Source organism: Nanorana parkeri, unplaced genomic scaffold (genome assembly GCF_000935625.1).
Source record: "Nanorana parkeri isolate BGI_ZX_2015 unplaced genomic scaffold, ASM93562v1 scaffold2276, whole genome shotgun sequence".
Lineage (NCBI taxonomy): Eukaryota > Metazoa > Chordata > Amphibia > Anura > Dicroglossidae > Nanorana > Nanorana parkeri.
Window position 1 is genome coordinate 135832 of NW_017308544.1, and position 18436 is coordinate 154267.

The 18436-nt window shown below is 40.2% G+C and overlaps 1 pseudogene; it reads left to right on the forward strand.

The window, feature by feature from the left end:
• The window catches only part of LOC108801276, a 41688-nt pseudogene extending 23581 nt beyond the window's left edge, over positions 1–18107 (forward strand).
• The last annotated feature ends 329 nt before the right edge of the window (positions 18108–18436 follow it).

Consider the following 18436-nt stretch of genomic DNA (forward strand, 5'->3'; position numbering starts at 1 on the left):
GGCCTCAGCCTGTCCACTTCCTGCAGCACTAGAGGAGATCCTTCCATCACATCACATGGAGGTAATCCCCATTCTTCAGCTTGTCACTACTTACACCGCACTGACCCATTTCTGACACAGGATTATTATTATATACTGTTATTGATTTCTATTATTGTATAAAATATTGTATTGTTATATATATTATATACTATTATTGTGTAATATATTAGTATTGTATTACATATATCTAGTATTATGATTATTATTACTGTGCTGTGAGGAGATAGAACAATACATGGCAGTGATTACATTGTCTAATTGAAGTTACATTCACACAGCCGGCACAGTAACATACTTCTACACCTGTGTGGCTGAGTTGTTTATAATGTATCACACTGATTACATAAAAAAAAAAAAACTTTATTGAAGTGACACAAAATGACGCTCCATTTAACTCTCTGCACAGCATTGCAGGATGGGTGGTGGGGTGCACAGTGCAATATGCTGAAATGCTCCAATTACACAATCGTACTACAATGCTACAATTGTTAGGGTGTGAGCAGGGCACAGAGCGTACAATTGTTTTCTATCTACGCTTGCGCTGAGGATGCCTTGATCTATGCAGACCAGCGCAGCCTATCGGATGTGGTGTATATGAGCCAAATTAACTTTATTCCATTCTATGTACAGTTGTGTGTTGCAATGCACCGCTGTGTGTTATAATGTGTTGTGCGCTGCATTGTGGTGCATAAACACACAGACATGCTGATTTCTTTTTTTTTAGGTAACACACACCAACACACTTGTATGGTGTGAACAGGACACAATTGTTTTCTCAATGTACTTGTATTGAACCTGTGTTGATCCAGCTGATCAACTCAACACACCCGGTGTGAACGAGTCCTTCCTTTTATAGATGCGAAAGGTTGGTACAAAATTGTTTGCAATGTAAATTTAAAAATAAAACGAACTGATCATATTTTTTTCTGTGCAAAAAAAATGACCTCTCATAAGTTTTATTATGATAATACGCTGTGTATGTTTGCACCTATAGAGGAAGGATAGTGAATGTTACTGGCTCAGGCCTCTCTAGAGGGAAGCAGAGCCGAGCACTAGTGATGGGCTCGGGCGTGTTCGCAAGCGCCTCGTGCAGAGCCCGCCAGGAAGCTATCAGCACGCAGGGCCAATCACAGGCACTGAGACATTTCCCGATCTCTGCAGCTGCGGACCGGGAACATGTCTCAGTGCCTGTGATTGGCCTTGCACGCTGACAGCTTCCAAGCCCATCACTACCGAGCACCTGCCGATGGTTGGTTTTACACTGGAAGCGATTCTGGTGGCTGAGCTGCCGCCAGATCTCTTCCATGGGTGAAACATGACCCTGCCCGCCACCCCCCACCATGCTTCCCTGGCTCTGCTGCCTCTCCTTTGGGCCTGGAACTGGCATTATAGGTGTTGGCAGGTTGAGGGTAAGGGAGCCCGTTGAACATTTGTTTGCCAGACTCCTCCGTGATGAATGGGGATGGAAGTGACGCTGATTGCATCACTTCCAGTCCCTCAGCTGTCCTTCAGTTCAGTGTCGGTAGGTAGAGGGGGAGACACGGACAAACATCCATTTATTAATCTCCTCCCCACATAATGGGGCCAGAAGCGATGCTGATTGCATCACTTCCAGATCCTCAGATGTCATTCCTTCGTCAGAGAAGTCGTGAGAGAAGCTACTCAAGCGTGATCTGTACTTGATCAGCTTCTTTGCAGTGGAAAGGTGACACCAAAGGTCTAATAAACCCCTTATGTCACCTTAAGGAGTACCTGTCACAACCTTACTTGCTATCACACAGGGGGCTTATAATCCCCCTATGTAATAAAGTTTAAAAAAAAGTAAAATTAAATAAATGTAAAAATAGAAAAAAGTAAAGTCCCCCACCCCCACAAACATACGTATAGTAATGTAAACACGTGTTGGGTGCACCTACGTATGAAAACACATTAGGTATTGCCAAGTGCACCAGAGTGAGAACAATGAATCTAGGTCCATTATTCTCGGTTAACTATAAGCTGATGCAATTTGGGGTATTGTACTTTGTCGCTGAACATAATTTTTAAGATTAGCATGTTGGGTATCTATTTGCTTGTTGTAGGCTCATATTTTATATTTTACAAAGATAAAAGGTATTGTGTTTTTTGGGCATTAAAATTAACTGTAATTTTTACTGAAATTGGGGATTTGATAAAAGAGTAATGTGATGATATCATGCAATATGAAAATTTGCAACTGCCACCATTTTATTCTACAGGGTCTCTGCTTTCAGGAAATATAAAGCTCTTGGGGGCTTTTACGTACTTTTCAGGCCTAAAATGTGGATTATAACGTGTGCAAAAAAAACACCATGGCACTGAAAGGGTTAAATGATTTTCACATAACAGTCTTTCAGCAAGGATGTTGCTTATACTTTCTAATTACCATTATTAATAAAGAGGGGTTAGACAAATTGTAAAAAGATGTTTACTTAATTTTTAACATTGGATGTAAATCGTACCATGGTGTCTTTACTAAGTTGCACTTCTCAATAATAAATCTGCCATTGCAGGTGTATAGGCTTAAAACAGACCTTGCATTACAAAAAATGGTCCTCTAAATGTTCTGGGCCCCTCCCCAATACAAAAAATTATCTGTTAGAAGTCTGTGCAAAAGGTAACTGTAAAGAAAAAAGTTAGATCTCACACTTTGACCGTAATGACCGTGCCCCCACCAAGGATGATGCAATACAAACAGGCATGGGCAGTAAAAATCAGCAGAAGACCTGACTGTTTCAACCCTCTGGCATATATTCATCAATCAATGTCACTGCTCCAGGAGCCCTTTTATTGTTTTATGATCTTATGTGCCATAACACAAAGCCACATGTAGACTGTTCTTTCAGGAGGAAGAGGCTTTATATCGTAGATATCGATTTTATCAGATTCAATGGTCATGAAATCTTCTCGTCGTTACAGTTACTACAAAAAAAAAGGGGTTGTAACCCTTCCTTGCATTACTCAAATCTAAGAAAATAAATTAATTACAGAAACATTTTAATAAAGACTCTCTTCAGTATCTTTTGTCATTGATGATACAATGATAGTGTCACCTGTTCATTCATGTTCAATGAAGGTTCCCTCCTATTGTCCTTCCTCCAAATATTAGAATGGTAGTGGACTTGTCCTGGCTGTGATGGGGATTTAGAACTGAACCAAAGAGCAGCTGAAACTGCCCAGTTACCATGTAAACCATGCATTTTGTGTAGTAGATCTCACCTTTTAAGCCACTGGGAACCCAGCACGTGATAGGCTCGATGTTCAAGTCGTCCAAGAGTTTGACTCAAACATCGCTAGTTCATGTGTTCGGTGAACACACGAGCTATCAGGGCGTTCAGCGGGCTGTATGTCCATCGAGCACCCCACAAGGCAATGATCACCGCACAGTGCCTTTCACTGTGCGGTGATCATTGCCTTGTGGGGTGCTCGGACCACAGGTCAGGGCAAGACTTTGCCCAATCACGGCACAGAGCACTGAAGAGCCATGATTGGGCAAAGTAATGATGATTTTGCTCAATCATGGCTCAACTGTTTGGTGACGTACAAATATAAACAGTTTCACCACTAGCTCCACCCAATTGTTTATATTTTGCTGGCATCTGTCAAAATGCCATTCTGCAGCGGGAGTTTGTTGCGAGCAGACGGGTCGGTGGGCGTTGTTTTTAAAAAAATTATTATTTCTATTTATTTTTTCTTGTTTTATTTTTGAATTTTGTCGAGTCGTCATCGTCGCCGTTGACAACGTTGGCCGTCGTGATTGACCCTGGATTACGTCAGTGGATCAAAAATTTTTTTAACAATAAAGGAATTGTCAAAATCCTTTGTTGTGTTTTTTATTTCAAATAAAGGTTTTTTTTAATAAAAGTCTGGACTTTTTATTTAAATTTAATTTAACCCTTTAGTGAATGGGTAGGGGTAGAAGTACTCCTTACATATTCACAAGGGGAGGGCATCTGCGTGCCCTCCCCTTGTGAATTAAAGGGGTACCCTGAATGTGAAAACACACCGTTTGCCCTGCACCTGTAGGATCTTCATGACATGGATCCAGCCAGAGAATTGGAGAGGTGAGACTTCTATGTGAACTATATAACTGTATAGCCAAACATTTGTGTTTTTTGTTTTCAGTTTCATTTTTTTTTCCAGTGGGGAAAGTTCAGAACTCCTGTTGGGATTTTGCTGCTATCCAGGGCTCTGTTAGAGAGGTTTCCCCTTACTCGCCTTTCCACTTGTCCAGGTGGAATCCTCTTTACCAGAAAGGAAGTGACAGAACTCTACAGCAGCAACACAGACAGAAATATTCTTTTACTAAAGCGGGGAAATGTTGGACATCCTGTTAGCATTGTATTGCACTGTGAGAGAATGACTCAAACCCTCCTCCAGAATTATATTTTTCCATACAGATGTGCAGTTTGGGTGAGCGTAGGGTGGTATATGGGCCCTTGGTTCCATAGAGAAGAGCAGGTTGCTGCCTATAATCACACGCAGCACCTGTCCTTCCTGGGAGTGGCCTCATACGGCCATGTGCGCAGCACAGATCTGTACAGGCCAGCTTTAATAGAAGAACTATGGCCTAACCTTTTCTGGCCATAGTTCTCTTCAGGGTCACAGGAGGACGTATACTAATATCCTCCGGTGACCCAAAACTCAGCATATAGCGGGCCATTTACATCTATATGCTGACAACACAGAGCCATGCCACAGCCTGGATGAATCCCAACAATACTGTCGAGATCCACCCCACTGGCTAATCGACAGCTGGATCTGTCCGCACCCTCCGTCGTCCGGAGAGGAGAGGGGGAATCCCTGCGGAACTGCCGGTCTCTGCAGGGAGAGGATCAGGTAGTCAGCAATTGGTGGTATGAGTTCACTGATTTCCCAATCTCTGGTGTGTGCGGAAATACCTAACGTGTGGTACAATAATTGGTTTCATAGGTAAGCACACCCAATGTGTGTTTGCATTAATATGCAAATGGGGGTGAGGGACTGTCACATTTTTGGTGGGTGTTTCTATATTTAAGTTTTTTTTATTTTTGTAAGCATTTTTTCTTTTATTGAGTTTTTTCTTCCTGATCACAAGCCCCCTAAGTAATAGAACTTTTGTGGTGGCAGGGCTCCTTTAGGAGACATTAGGGGTCTATTAGACAACTTTGCAGCCCATTAAGCTGATCAAGCATAAAAAATGATGAAATAAGCACTGCTTCCGACTTCATTCAGCCGAAGATCAGCAAATATATGTTGACTGATATTTCTCCCCTCTACCCACTGACAACTGCAATGCTGGCTCCAGGCCCACATGAGGGGCAGCGGAGCCTAGAACAAGCAGGCAGTGGGGTGTAGGGTGGGGGATGACATGTGCATCGGCTGTTAGAATTGATTGGGTGGCTTTACAGCCACCCAAATCACTTCAGTATAAAGCTACACAGACCCTGAGTCTGCTTACAAGGGCCCGCTGATGCCCACAAGTTTGCAGGAGCCCTTTGCTATGACATATGTCAGCGATAGCAAAAGCTAATGCTCTACAAGATCTAATAATACTTCACAAATAGACCTATTCAGTTTGATTACCAGTGAAATATCTGTTTGTATTCTGGGAATATTGCAAAATCAAATTCTGAAGTTTATCTGTTCTCAACATTCTCTAATCAGATAATGCATTTCTATGTTTTTTTTCAGGGTTCCACTGTATTTCCTAAATGTTGGATTTAAGCAGCCTGAAAATATACTACTGCTAAGTTGACGTTCTTTAGCACATGATGGATCCCAGGGGAGATGAGCTATATGAGTGCTCAGAGTGTGAGCTAAGTTTCATTTCAAAGTCACTTCAAACAGTTCACCAGAAGATTCATAATGAAGAGGATCCACTTGACAAGACACATCTTACTCAACACCAGGGGGGTCACACAGGAGATAAGCCATATAAGTGCTCTAGATGTGAAAAGTGTTTCACAAACAAGGAGAATCTCATTAGACACCAGAAGATCCACACTGGAGAGAAACCATTTAAGTGCTCAGAATGTGACATGTGCTTCAAAGAAAAGATTACTCTTACTGAACACCAGAGGACTCACACTGGAGAGAAGCCATTCAGATGTCCAGAATGTGGAAAAGGTTTCACACAACAGGGAGGTCTTGCTACTCACCAGAGGATTCACACTGGAGAGAAACCATTTAAATGCTCAGAATGTGACATGTGCTTCTCACAAAAGAGAAACCGTGCTGAGCACCAGAGAACTCACACTGGAGAGAAACCATATAGATGTTCAGAATGTGAGATGTGCTTCACACAAAAAGGAAGTCTTACTAGTCACCAGCGTACTCATACGGGAGAGAAACCATTTAAATGCACAGAATGTGACAAGAGCTTCACAAAAAAGGGACTTCTTACTGAACACCAGAGAAGTCACACAGGAGAGAATCTATTTAGATGTTCAGAATGTGACAAGAGCTTTGCACAAAAGAGGAATCTTATTGAGCACCAGAGGATCCACACAGGAGAGAAACCATATAGATGCCCAGAATGTGACAAGGGCTTCTCAAAAAAGCCAAATCTTGTTGATCATCAGAGGATCCACACTGGAGAGAAACCATACAGGTGTTCAGAATGTGACAAATGTTTCACTGTGAAGTCACAGCTTACTGTACACCAGAGGACTCACACTGGAGAGAAACCTTTTAAATGTTCAGAATGTGATAAGAGCTTTGCACGAAAGATGCATCTTATTCAACACCAGAAGATCCACAATGAAATACAAGCTGTTTGGATACTCTGAATGTGAAAGGTACTTTATTCAAAAGACAGAGTTCATTTGAGACTGCAATCCCCTAGGAGAGAAGTCCTATCCATATTCTGAATGTGATACATTTCAGATTATAGAAATATCTGCTGTTATCTGTTAGACCGCATTCACATATGGGAATGGGGCCGATCGCATGATTCTCATGAATTCCTCCATGAGACCTCTATGATCAACTGCATCCAGATCTGATCATCCGCAGCTAATCGCAGCACGTTTGTTTACATGTGAATGGCCACAAACAGTAGCTGATTGCATGAGTCTTAGGCCCCATTCACACTGAGCGATTCGCAAATCGCGCGTTTGTCGCGCGATATCATGCAAATGCTTGCATTGAGCAAGCTAGAATCGTGGCAAAATCCGCTCCAAAAAGGGTCCTGCTGTAGCGACACGCGACAGCCAGAGCCCCATTGCCATGCATTGGAGAGCGATATCGCGCGGTAAATAGGCGTGATATTGCGGGAATTACCGCGCGATAAATCGCTCAGTGTGAATGGGGCCTAAGGGGGGAAATTGTGAGATTCTTGTGATCGTTCCCATTCCCTAGGTTTTTCTGATGAGATTAAGCACAAGACTCGGTCGAAGACATATTGGGGTTGGTTTACTAAATGAGTAGAGACTGTTGACTTAGCAATCTGTTTCTTCACTTAGCTTGGTGTATAAGGTGAAGATGTGTTCAGTTTGAATTCCCAGTCTTGTGCAAATGAAGTTAAACAAAATCTGAATTTCTGCTGTCACAAAATTGGATAATTACCATTGAGTTGAACACCTCAACACTAAGGCAACAAGTCAAAAATCCAGTCCAGTGCAGTGTACAGGTTTCACATAGGGATGCACCGATACCAGTTCAGATACCAGTGCCGATACTTGGCATTTTCATGAGAACTATCAGGGTTGCAGCGTTTGCAGCTGGGACCTGGCTCTGGCGCTCCACCACTGTCCTGGAATCATTAGTCGATTGTTTTAGAAAAACTGTCGCATGACAAAAAAACAAAAATGTATCAGTACTTGTACTTGAAAAAAATGGTATCGGTGCATCCCTTTTATTTATATTTATAAAAACAAAATCGTACAATAAAACAGAGATGTATAAATCCCAGGAGCTCTGCATGCTCCTTACAAATGACAGCTGTCTCTTAACGTTTGAATTTTTCTCTAGTCTAGTCTTGGAGCTGGAATTGTATCTGTACTTGTACTTGTACTGAGTACGGTACTTGGTTTTGGTGCACCCCTAGTTTCACATATGATATTGTCAGGTGATTTTATAATCCACCCAGTAATTTGTCCAGCCCTACACATAATGTTAACTCCAGTGCAACTATTTTTGTGTAAAATGATTTAGGCCAACTGCAAGGTAAAGTTTGGCCATATGTATGTGCTTGTATATGTGTGCGTATATATACATACTGTACATATGTGTGCATTTATACATTGTGTGTATGTATTATGTGTGTGTTTTAAATTTTATCTTTAGCTAAAAACTCAAAGAAATACACCTTTTATATATGTTGTAATTTTATGTCTGTCCAGCAGGTCAAGCTCTTTGTTCCATTTTATGTGTAATGTCTTGTTGCTCAGCTGCTCAAACCAACATTTACCCACAAAAGTTATGGAATCAGAACAGTGACTGCTCCCCCTTTTCTCACTTTTGAATCAGTTTGAAGTTTCAGTCAGAGACAGGGTGTGTATTAAAGGGAACGACTTCTGCTGTGCTCTATTGACATATAAACATGTAGAGCACTGGCAAAACATTGTCATGGATACACCTGTATAAGAAAATAATAAACATTTTTTATGACACTTATCTCAACAACTTTTTTTTTTAAACTTGTATGAACCATACTTGCCATTTTTATAGCTTTCAGTGGGAATATGACAATATGAGTTAATATGAAGAAACAGTTTAAAGATGACAGAAATTATCAGTAGGGATGTTCAGAAACCAGTGCCGATACTTGGCATTTTCACGAGAACTATCAGGGTTGCAGCGGTTGCAGCTGGGACCTGGCTCTGGCGCTCCACCACTGTCCTGAAATCATTAGTCGGTATTGTTTTAGAAAAGCTGTCACATGACAATAAAAAGTATCAATAAATGGTGTCTGTGTGTACTTGGACAAGTATCAGTACTTTTACTTGGTCTGAAAAAAAGGTGCATCCCTAATATAAAACACAAAGAAAGCCTTATATTATTATCGCTTTTTTAGGAAGCCCTCCGCACAGCAGTATTTTTGTAATGAAACATTTTTCTTTTGCATAGCAGAACATATGATCTGTTTTTTTGTTTACATTGCAAACAATTTTGTATCCCCCTCTGCTTCCATAAAACAAAGGGCTCATTCACGCCGGGTGCGTTGAGTTGAGTTGTGTTGATCAGCTGGATCAGCACAGGCTCAATACAAGTACACTGAGAAAACAAGTGTCCTCTATGTGTCCTGTTCACACCATACAAGTGTGTTGGTGTGTGTTGCATAAAAAACAAGCGTGTCTGTGTGTTTATGCAACACAATGCAACGCACAACAACACATTACAACACACAGCAGTGCATTGCCATGTGCTGTTGTACATAGAATTGAATATAGGTTTTTTTTCTTTTTAGTTAATTGGGCTCATACACATCATGTTGATTCCCTGCACCGGTCTGCATAATTCAACGTGAGGTCAATACAAGTGTAAGTAGAAAACAATTGTACACTATGTGCCCTGTTCACACCATAACATTGTGCTGACAGTTGTTGCATAAAATTGTAGAATTTCTGTATTTTAACCACTTGCTGACCGCGGTGTTTATACCCCCTTCCTGGCCAGGCCATTTTTCAGTATTCAGCGCTGCGATACTTTGATGTTTATTCTGTTATGCAACGCTGTACTGAAATGAATTTTATACCATTTTTGTGGGGACAAAAAATTGGTGGCAAGGTCCTGTTAATGTGCTTTTTGTACAACCTGACATACTACCCTAAGATCTCTTAATTCCTACCCTGTAAGTGATTTTCCCACAAAAGTCTTTCAGTAAGGATGATGATTATCCTGTCAGATTATCTATATTAATAGAGAGAGGTCTTCTTTTCTTTGCAGGTATGATTTGCACATACTTTTAGCTGGAGGAGGAGAAGACATAAACATTATAAACAGACCTGGTATGTTACTACAAGGTCAGCTTTCTATAGTAGACTAGATGAGATGTTATTAAACCCCTTCCCACCAACAATCTGTTTATCATTGTTCTCCAGCATGATGCACCGTTTCATAGGTATATTAATAAAAATCTTCCCCCTTTGAGAGCAAACAGCTAAAACTGTGTTCAGCTGTACAGTATCAATACCAGCTGTCACCAACATCCAAAGCCCTAATAATCAGAAACCAATCAGAGTGGTTCCCAGTCATGTTACCACAATGTTAGCTCTGACACAGATATCACTTGCATGCTGGAAGCTTTTATAGAAATAAAAATTCACTTTGTTTGCCTTTGTTTATGATGAACCTGGAATGTAATAAGCCGACTTCAACTAAAAATTCAGTTGGGCTTTAGAAATTTGTAAATAATGTCTATAGGTACATTTTAAGGGCGTATTCACAGTACCTGGTGAATTACATCTAGAGAACCGATCACTGCTGAGCTCCATCTTTGCAGATATACTCACTGTAAAAGACACCCCATGACCGTCTTCATTCATATCTATGGATAAAATGACCTGTCATTAAAATATGTCCGCAGATAACAAACTGGCAGCTAGAAAATATTAAAGAATACAGACCTGTACCCTGCAATGTTCTGTGACATTCCAGGTGTGTCTGGACAACCTCCCCATTCATACATAGGGATATAACAACTTTACAATACTCCATTTATTTGCAGAGACAGAGCAATGTGAAATTCAGCTCACAGACCTTTGCGCTACCAGAGCCGTTTCAAGCAGGATAAAATGCACTTTTTAGACCCTCAAACAAGTGAAAATCCTCAAAACATTTACATTTTCTGAAAGCAGAGACCCTGGAGAATAAAATGGTGGCAGTAGAAATGTTTTATGTCACACGATATCTGTGTCACTGTTTATCAAACCCAAATGTTTAGTAAAAAAGGCATTACAATTAATTTTCATGTAACCAAACACTGTATAATACCTAATGTTTGGTAAAGTAGAAAGGATGAGGTTACATCAAGTAAAAATAAACCAAACATGAATTTTTAAAGTTACAAATCTAAGACATGGTAACAAACTTTGGTGCTCAAAATGATCCATTAGTGCAGGGGTAGCAAACCTCCGGCCCTCCAGCTGTGGTGGAACTACAAATCCCATGAGGCATTGCAAGAGTCTCACAGACATGACTCCCAAAGAGAGATGCATCTTGGGGTTTGTAGTTTCACCAAAGCTGGAGGGCCAGAGGTTTGCTACCCCTGCATTAGTGACTCTTAAAAAAGACTTTATAGGTCATTAGTTGGGTGTTATCCATGAATAATAGCCCTTTATTAATGCTCTTACACTGGCATTTATGATGATATGTAACACATGTAGTGTCATCATCAGTTTTGTATGTAGGTACACACAATGAAAGTGAATAGGTACATACAGTATGTGCATGCATCTGGGGGTGGGGTGTTTTCAACTTTTTTGGTGTTTTTTTATTGGCTGTTTTTATTTTTCAACTTTGTTTTTGTATATAACTCCATTGCTATCACATGGGAGGCTAATAGCCCCATCCATTTCTCCAACCTTGATTCTAAGACAGAAATTAGTGAGAATTCTTCCCAAAAGTAGACACAGAGACAGAAAAAAATACATTTACAGGGGTGGCAACCCTTCCTTATTTTACCGTAAAGTTAAAATAGTTATAGATACACATTAAAAAAGACTCTCCAGTATCTTTTGTCATTGATGGTACAAATATAGTGTCACCTGTTTATGATAATGATGAGAGACAACTCCCATTCATTCTCAATGAAGGTTCCTTCCTATTGTCCTCCCTCCATTAGAATGTTAATGAACTCGTCCTGGCTAATTACAATGTAAACATGCATTTTGTGAAGTAGATCTCACCTTTTCAGCCAATGGAGATCCAGCACATGTAAGTGAATGCTGGTGAAATGAATATAAGGTGAGGCTGGGCTCAGTCAGTTACAAGAACTGCTGGTCAAGAGAACAAGAAGCTTCTATAGGACAACATTCTACATTATACCAGGTAGGTGCACTCTGCGATTGTGCTCTTTATAATTTAGACTTTTTTTCTTTGAACATTTAATTGAGAGATATGTTCGATGTAAGTAGAATATATCTCAGTGCTCTACTTACATGGCTCAGGTATTCAGATCAAATCCAGGCAGAAGATAATGCCAGTTACCAAAATGATAATCTGGAAAGAATGTTTACCCACTTTGACATTAATGGGAATTTTATAAATTTCAGTCCGCAAGTTTTATATTGCAATTTTGGAAGTATTATACATTCTTGTCACATGACTAAGGGCCTGTTCACATGAGTTTCAGGTCCTGATCAGGTGCGGATCAGCAGACGCGGTGCTATGTGTTTTGCCGTGTTTTAGCCGCGTTTTTTTTTTTTTTTGCTGGAGTGGGGCTGTCAGTATGTTAGCTGCAGTGCAGTGCGTTTTTGATGCGTTTTGCGTTTCCGGACCGTTTCCTGACCGTACAAAATGTGACATGCAGTATTTTTCTGTCGTAACCTGAACAGACTGCGCGCGTGACAACTGTAGCCCATAAAACACATAGGGACACATTGGGATGCACTTTTAGTGCAGGGGCCTACGGATCAGGTCAGCACAGAAAATGGACGTCGTGTAACCTCAGAGTTACAGAAATAAATTTGAAGCGTATTTAAAAGCAAACATTTGTTTCTATTTTGGATAGAGTGGGAAAGGATTAGAACTCCCACAGGGGTGTTACTGCTATCCGGGCTCTTTTAGAGAGAATTCCCCTTGCTGACCTTTTCCATTGTCCACGTGAAAACCTTAAAATCCGATAGGAAGTGAAGGCACTCTCCAATAGAAAAATCAGATAGAAGTATACATTGTTTTTTTGTTTTTGTTTTTAGTTATGCAGGGAAATGCTGGAAAATCAGCTTTGTTTTGGTGTCTGTATCCATGTTACAGATTTTCCTCACTTCCTGTCTGATGAAACCTAAAAAAAGTTTTGGCTTGATAAAAGCTTTAAAAAGTCATATTTTTCTTGATTTAATATAAAAACACCTCTTTTAAGACTTGGTTAACATTGATTTCTCTTGTGTGTAGTTTAACTCCACCCTCTCCCCCCCCCCCTCTCTCTCTCTCTCTCTCTCTATATATATATCTATATCTACATGTATAGAGAGAGAGGATACATTTATAAAGCACACTCTGCTCCATTAAAGCCAATTAGCCAAAAGCTTTTATTCATTTTCACAAATAGAACTTCAGTTTAGCTATCTGATTATTATTACTAGTGTGAATTATACTATTAAAATAGTAAACTTCAATGCTATATCATTGCCTAGTACCAGAGACTCAGAATCCAGTAAAAAGAATGAACTGCAAAAATCAAAAGTTATGCGATGAGGTTCATTTAGTGCATGTATTTTTATCACTTAAAATCACCATCTAGCTTCTCTGAAAATCTCTGTATAATTAAGGCTTCCATAGAGTGAAGTCATTTAAACAGATACAGCCCCATGCACACAGTTACTGTTTTTTTCCCCAAAAAATCAGATTTTTTTAAAGGAAAAACAATTAAAAAAAAATAATTAGAACAACAAACATACAGAACTAAATAGGGAAATAGAGTAAACTTATATAGCCCATACCACAGGGGCTATTTTACCATAAATAAGAAGTAAAAAGTGAGAGATATGTTAAAAGCACCAATAAGAAATATTTATGTTCAAACGGAGCTGCAATGTAACAGGAAAAGAAGAATATAGTGAAATCAGCTACCTCCTAATAGGGAGATCAAGTAAACACATCAGTAGCACAAAATGATAACCATTTGGACCATATCGAGTAGAACTTGTTCATGGAGCCCCTGGATTGATACATGATATGTTCAAAGTCAATAATTCTGTCAAGTTCCACCATCCAAGCAGAAACCTTAGGAGGGATGGGTGATAGCCATTTGTATACAATAAGGAGAGTGGCTGTAAATAACGCTCCTTTATGAGCCAATGGTGTAGGGGAGTCTAAGCCAGGGTCACCTAAGACACCTAGAAGGCAGGGAAGGGGAGAGGCAGTCAGTTCTACATCAAAAACAGAGTTAGGCCTGGTTCACACCTAGGCGTATTGCATATGCGCGCCTGTCGCGCATTTTTTACAGCGATTCGCGGTAAAAAAATTGTGCGACAAACGCGCTTTTCCGAGGGCTACTTGGCTGTATGCCAATGGAAACGCGCAACAAAAACAGCCCAAAGTAGTACATGTACCTTTTCAGGCGTGGGCCATTTTGTAGCGCGTTAGGGACAGGCTGAAATATGCCATGGTGTAAACCAGACCCATTGAATACAATGGGATTTAGATGTTTGAGCGTTTTGTAGAGCATTCGTCGAGCGTAGAACGCGCTACAAAACGTTCAGGTGTGAACGAGGCCTTATTAAGACTACAGACTACCTTTTGCCAATAGCGTACTAGTTTAGGGCATCACCACAGTAAGTGTATCAGGGAGCCCTGGTAAAAACCGGGTTTTACTATTTTTACTAAGCTCCTAAAGGGAAAAGGTTGTATTATTCCTGTTTGGGGGCTCAGAGTTATATATAAGTTAACTCTACAAAAAGCCAAACCAGCGCCAGATAGGAACCTCCTTCAGCCACAGAATATATCTTGTGATCCAGGCAGGCTGCCCCGTTACAGATGAGAGATATCACTGTGTAAAACATAAAAGACAAGAAACACCAGGCGCCTTTCCTGGGGCAAATAATCCTTTTATTTGTTTAGCAAAAAATAAAAAAGAGATTGGTTGTACTCACAAAGGAGGTAGATTAAAAGTGTATTGGACATAAAATCTCAGAAGACATTCAGATTCCTATCAGTCAGAGAAGCAATCCAAACAAACTGCTAAAACCAGCAGGAACAAGCTAACACAGCTGAATGCATTTTCAGGGAATTTCCCCTTCTTCAGAGCTGGCAAATATAAGTTAGTTACATTAGGGGAAGTCAAAAGATCACACATATTCAGGAACACAACTATAAGCTACTCAGCAGATGGTATTACACTCCTCAAAGGATGCTCCAGATGGATGTCTCGGTTTCTCCTCTATGCTGGACGGGCTGTGGTGCTCACATATGGTGGCAATGCCCTGTTATAGTTCCCTGCTGGCGGGAGGTGATATCCCTGATATCCACAATTCAGGGAATTCCTATGTGTTTTGATCCCTGGTCAGTGTTGTTTCATGGTTTGGATGACCCCATAGGACGCTATACCCGCTCTATCACACCACACCTGCTAAATGCTTCCAAATCGCTCATTCTGGCCAAATAGAAAACTAGTTCTCCCCCTTCCTTACTGGAATGACTTGACAGAGTTGATCAAACTTACCACCTAGAGGAACTTACAGACCCTAACCGCTATTACTGTGAAGAACCCCCTTCGCCCCTTGTGCTGGAATTTTTTCTCCACCAATTTTAGGCCACCACCTAAAATTGGTGGAGAAAAAATTCCATCCAGCACAAGGGGCGAAGGGGGTTCTTCACAGTAAGAGCGGTTAGGGTCTGAAACTCACTGCCACCGGCAGTGATTTCAGCTAAGAGTGTAGAATTGTTCAAGAAACTTTTGGACCATTTCCTGAGGGACCGTAATATTCAGGGATACAAGTATTCCTAAGAATGAGATGATGCGTGGACCTATATGGGTTGGACTTGATGGACGTGTGTCTTTATTCAACCCCAAATACTATGTAACTATATAACATAGTCGAGTGGATCACAAAGGAGCACCTTTCTAAGACTTGGGCCTGTTGGCTTGCTTACAAGACGACTCCTACCTATCTAACCATGGTGACTCCTGCTGACCCAGAGTCAATTCAAACATGCTACGGAGGAATGTAATTGTTGAAAACATACCGGTTATATAGAAATGTATATACACTGATGGTTTTTCTATTACCAACTGAATTTTGATGCTGCTTAATGCTAGTTGGAATTGATCCTACCACCCTCTTTTATTATACACCCCCCCTTCCACCTATTTTTCTTATATTCATACTTCATCTTTCCCTTTCTCTGCATCAGATAATGCTGCTGGGAAATGCATAGTCGTTTAGTTCTTCTGGACTAATGTACATATTGTGATCTATTCACTGTCACGCTTCTTGTCTGTTTAATTTTTCTGCACTACATATATTTTTCTCCAATAAAAATGTATTAAAAAAAAGTGAAGTCAAAAGATTCTCCAGTCAGAAAAGACAAACCTGTTTTCAGCTATTGATTTTAAATTGCCTCTGTGGTCAATCAATATATAATATGCTAATCATTTGAACTACAAACTGTCTAAAGACATACAAATCTGATATAAAACTCCAGAATGTATTAAGTTCTAAGCTTGGTGTTTTATCTGTTGTCAATGTTCTATAATTCCTATAATAATTGATTTCTATTTTTTAGGGATCCACTGTAATCCTTGAATTCTGGATTTAAGCAGTCTAAAAACATATTACTGCTAAGTTGGTATTCTTCAGCACATGATGAATCCCAGAGGAGACAAGCTACATGAATGCTCGGAGTGTGAGCAAAGTTTTATATCAAAGTCATTTCTGACAGTTCACCAGAAGATTCATAATGAAAAGAAACCATTTGACAAGGGCTTAAAACATGAGACACATCTCACTCAACACCAGAGGAGTCACACTGGAGGGAAGACATTTGAGTGCTCAGAATGTGGGAAGTGTTTTAGAGGAAAGGAAAAACTTTTTACACACCAGAGGAGTCACACTGGAGAGAAACCATTTAAGTGTCCAGAATGTGACAAGTGCTTCTTATGTAAAGGAAATCTTACTGCTCACCAGAGGACTCATACTGGAGAGAAACAATTTAAATGTTCAGAATGTGACAAATGTTTCTCGTTTAAGCGAAGTCTTATTCAACACCAGATGATACACAGTGGAGAGAAGCCATTTAAATGTTCAGTATGCGGAAAGTGCTTCACACGAAATGAAACTCTTACTGCTCACCAGAGGACTCACACTGGAGAGAGACCATTTAAATGTTCAGTATGTGGAAAGTGCTTCAGACAAAAGAGTACTCTTATTACTCACCAGACCACGCATACTGAAGAGAGACCATTTAAATGCTCAGAATGTGACAAGTGCTTTAAAAATAAGATTATTCTTAGCAGTCACCAGAAGAGTCACACAGGAGAGAAGATATTTGAGTGCTCAGAATGTGACATGTGTTTCAGAAGAAAGGAACAAGTTGTTACACACCTGAGGACTCACACAGGAGAGAAACAATTTAAATGTTCAGAATGTGACAAGTGCTTCTCACTTAAGCTACAACTTATTCAACACCAGAGGATCCACACTGGAGAGAAGCCATTTAAATGTTTAGTATGTGGAAAGTGCTTCACGATAAAGCATGTGTTTACTGCTCACCAGAGCACTCACACTGAAGAGAGACCATTTAAATGTTCAGAATGTGACAAGTGCTTTAAAAAAAAGATTTCTCTTACCATTCACCAGAGACGTCACACAGGAGAGAAGCCATTTAAATGTTCAGAATGTGACAGCTGCTTCCAACAAAAGATATATCTTACTCTACACCAGAGGATTCACACAGGAGAGAAACCATACAGGTGCTCAGAATGCGATAAGTGCTTCTCACAAAAGCCAAGTTTGATTGAACATCAGAGGAGACACACCGGAGAGAAACCATACCGGTGTTCAGAATGTGACAAATGTTTCATCAATAAATCTCAGCTCACTGATCACCAGATGATTCACACAGGAGAGAAACCCTTTAAATGCTCAGAATGTGACAAGTGCTTCTTAAAAAGAGAAGGTCTTACTGTTCACCAGAAGGTCCACACAGGAGAGAAACCATACACATGTTCAGAATGTGACAAATGTTTTGCCCTAAAATCTCGGCTTATTGCTCACTTGAGGACTCACACTGGAGAGAAACCATTTAAATGCTCTGAATGTGACAAGTGCTTCTTAAAAAAGGAAGGTCTTACTGTTCACCAGAAGATCCACACAGGAGAGAAACCATACACATGTTCAGAATGTGACAAATGTTTTGCCCTAAAATCTCGGCTTATGTCTCACTTGAGGACTCACACTGGAGAGAAACCATTTCAATGTTTATAATGTGACAAGAGCTTCACACGACAGATCAATATTGTTCAACACCAGAAGATCCACTGAGAAGAAAAAGCTGTTTTGATGATCTGAATGTGAGGAACACCTAATTCAAAAGATACATTTTGTTAGACACTGGAGGAATCACCTAGGAAAGAAGACCTATCTTATTCTGAAAGTGATACATTTCAGATTATAAAAATATCTGCTTTTATTAGTTAGACTCCATTTACATTTGGGAATGGAGCCGATGGCATGATTCTCATGAATTCCTCTGTGAGACCTCTGATCAGCTACATACAGGTGTGACCATCCGC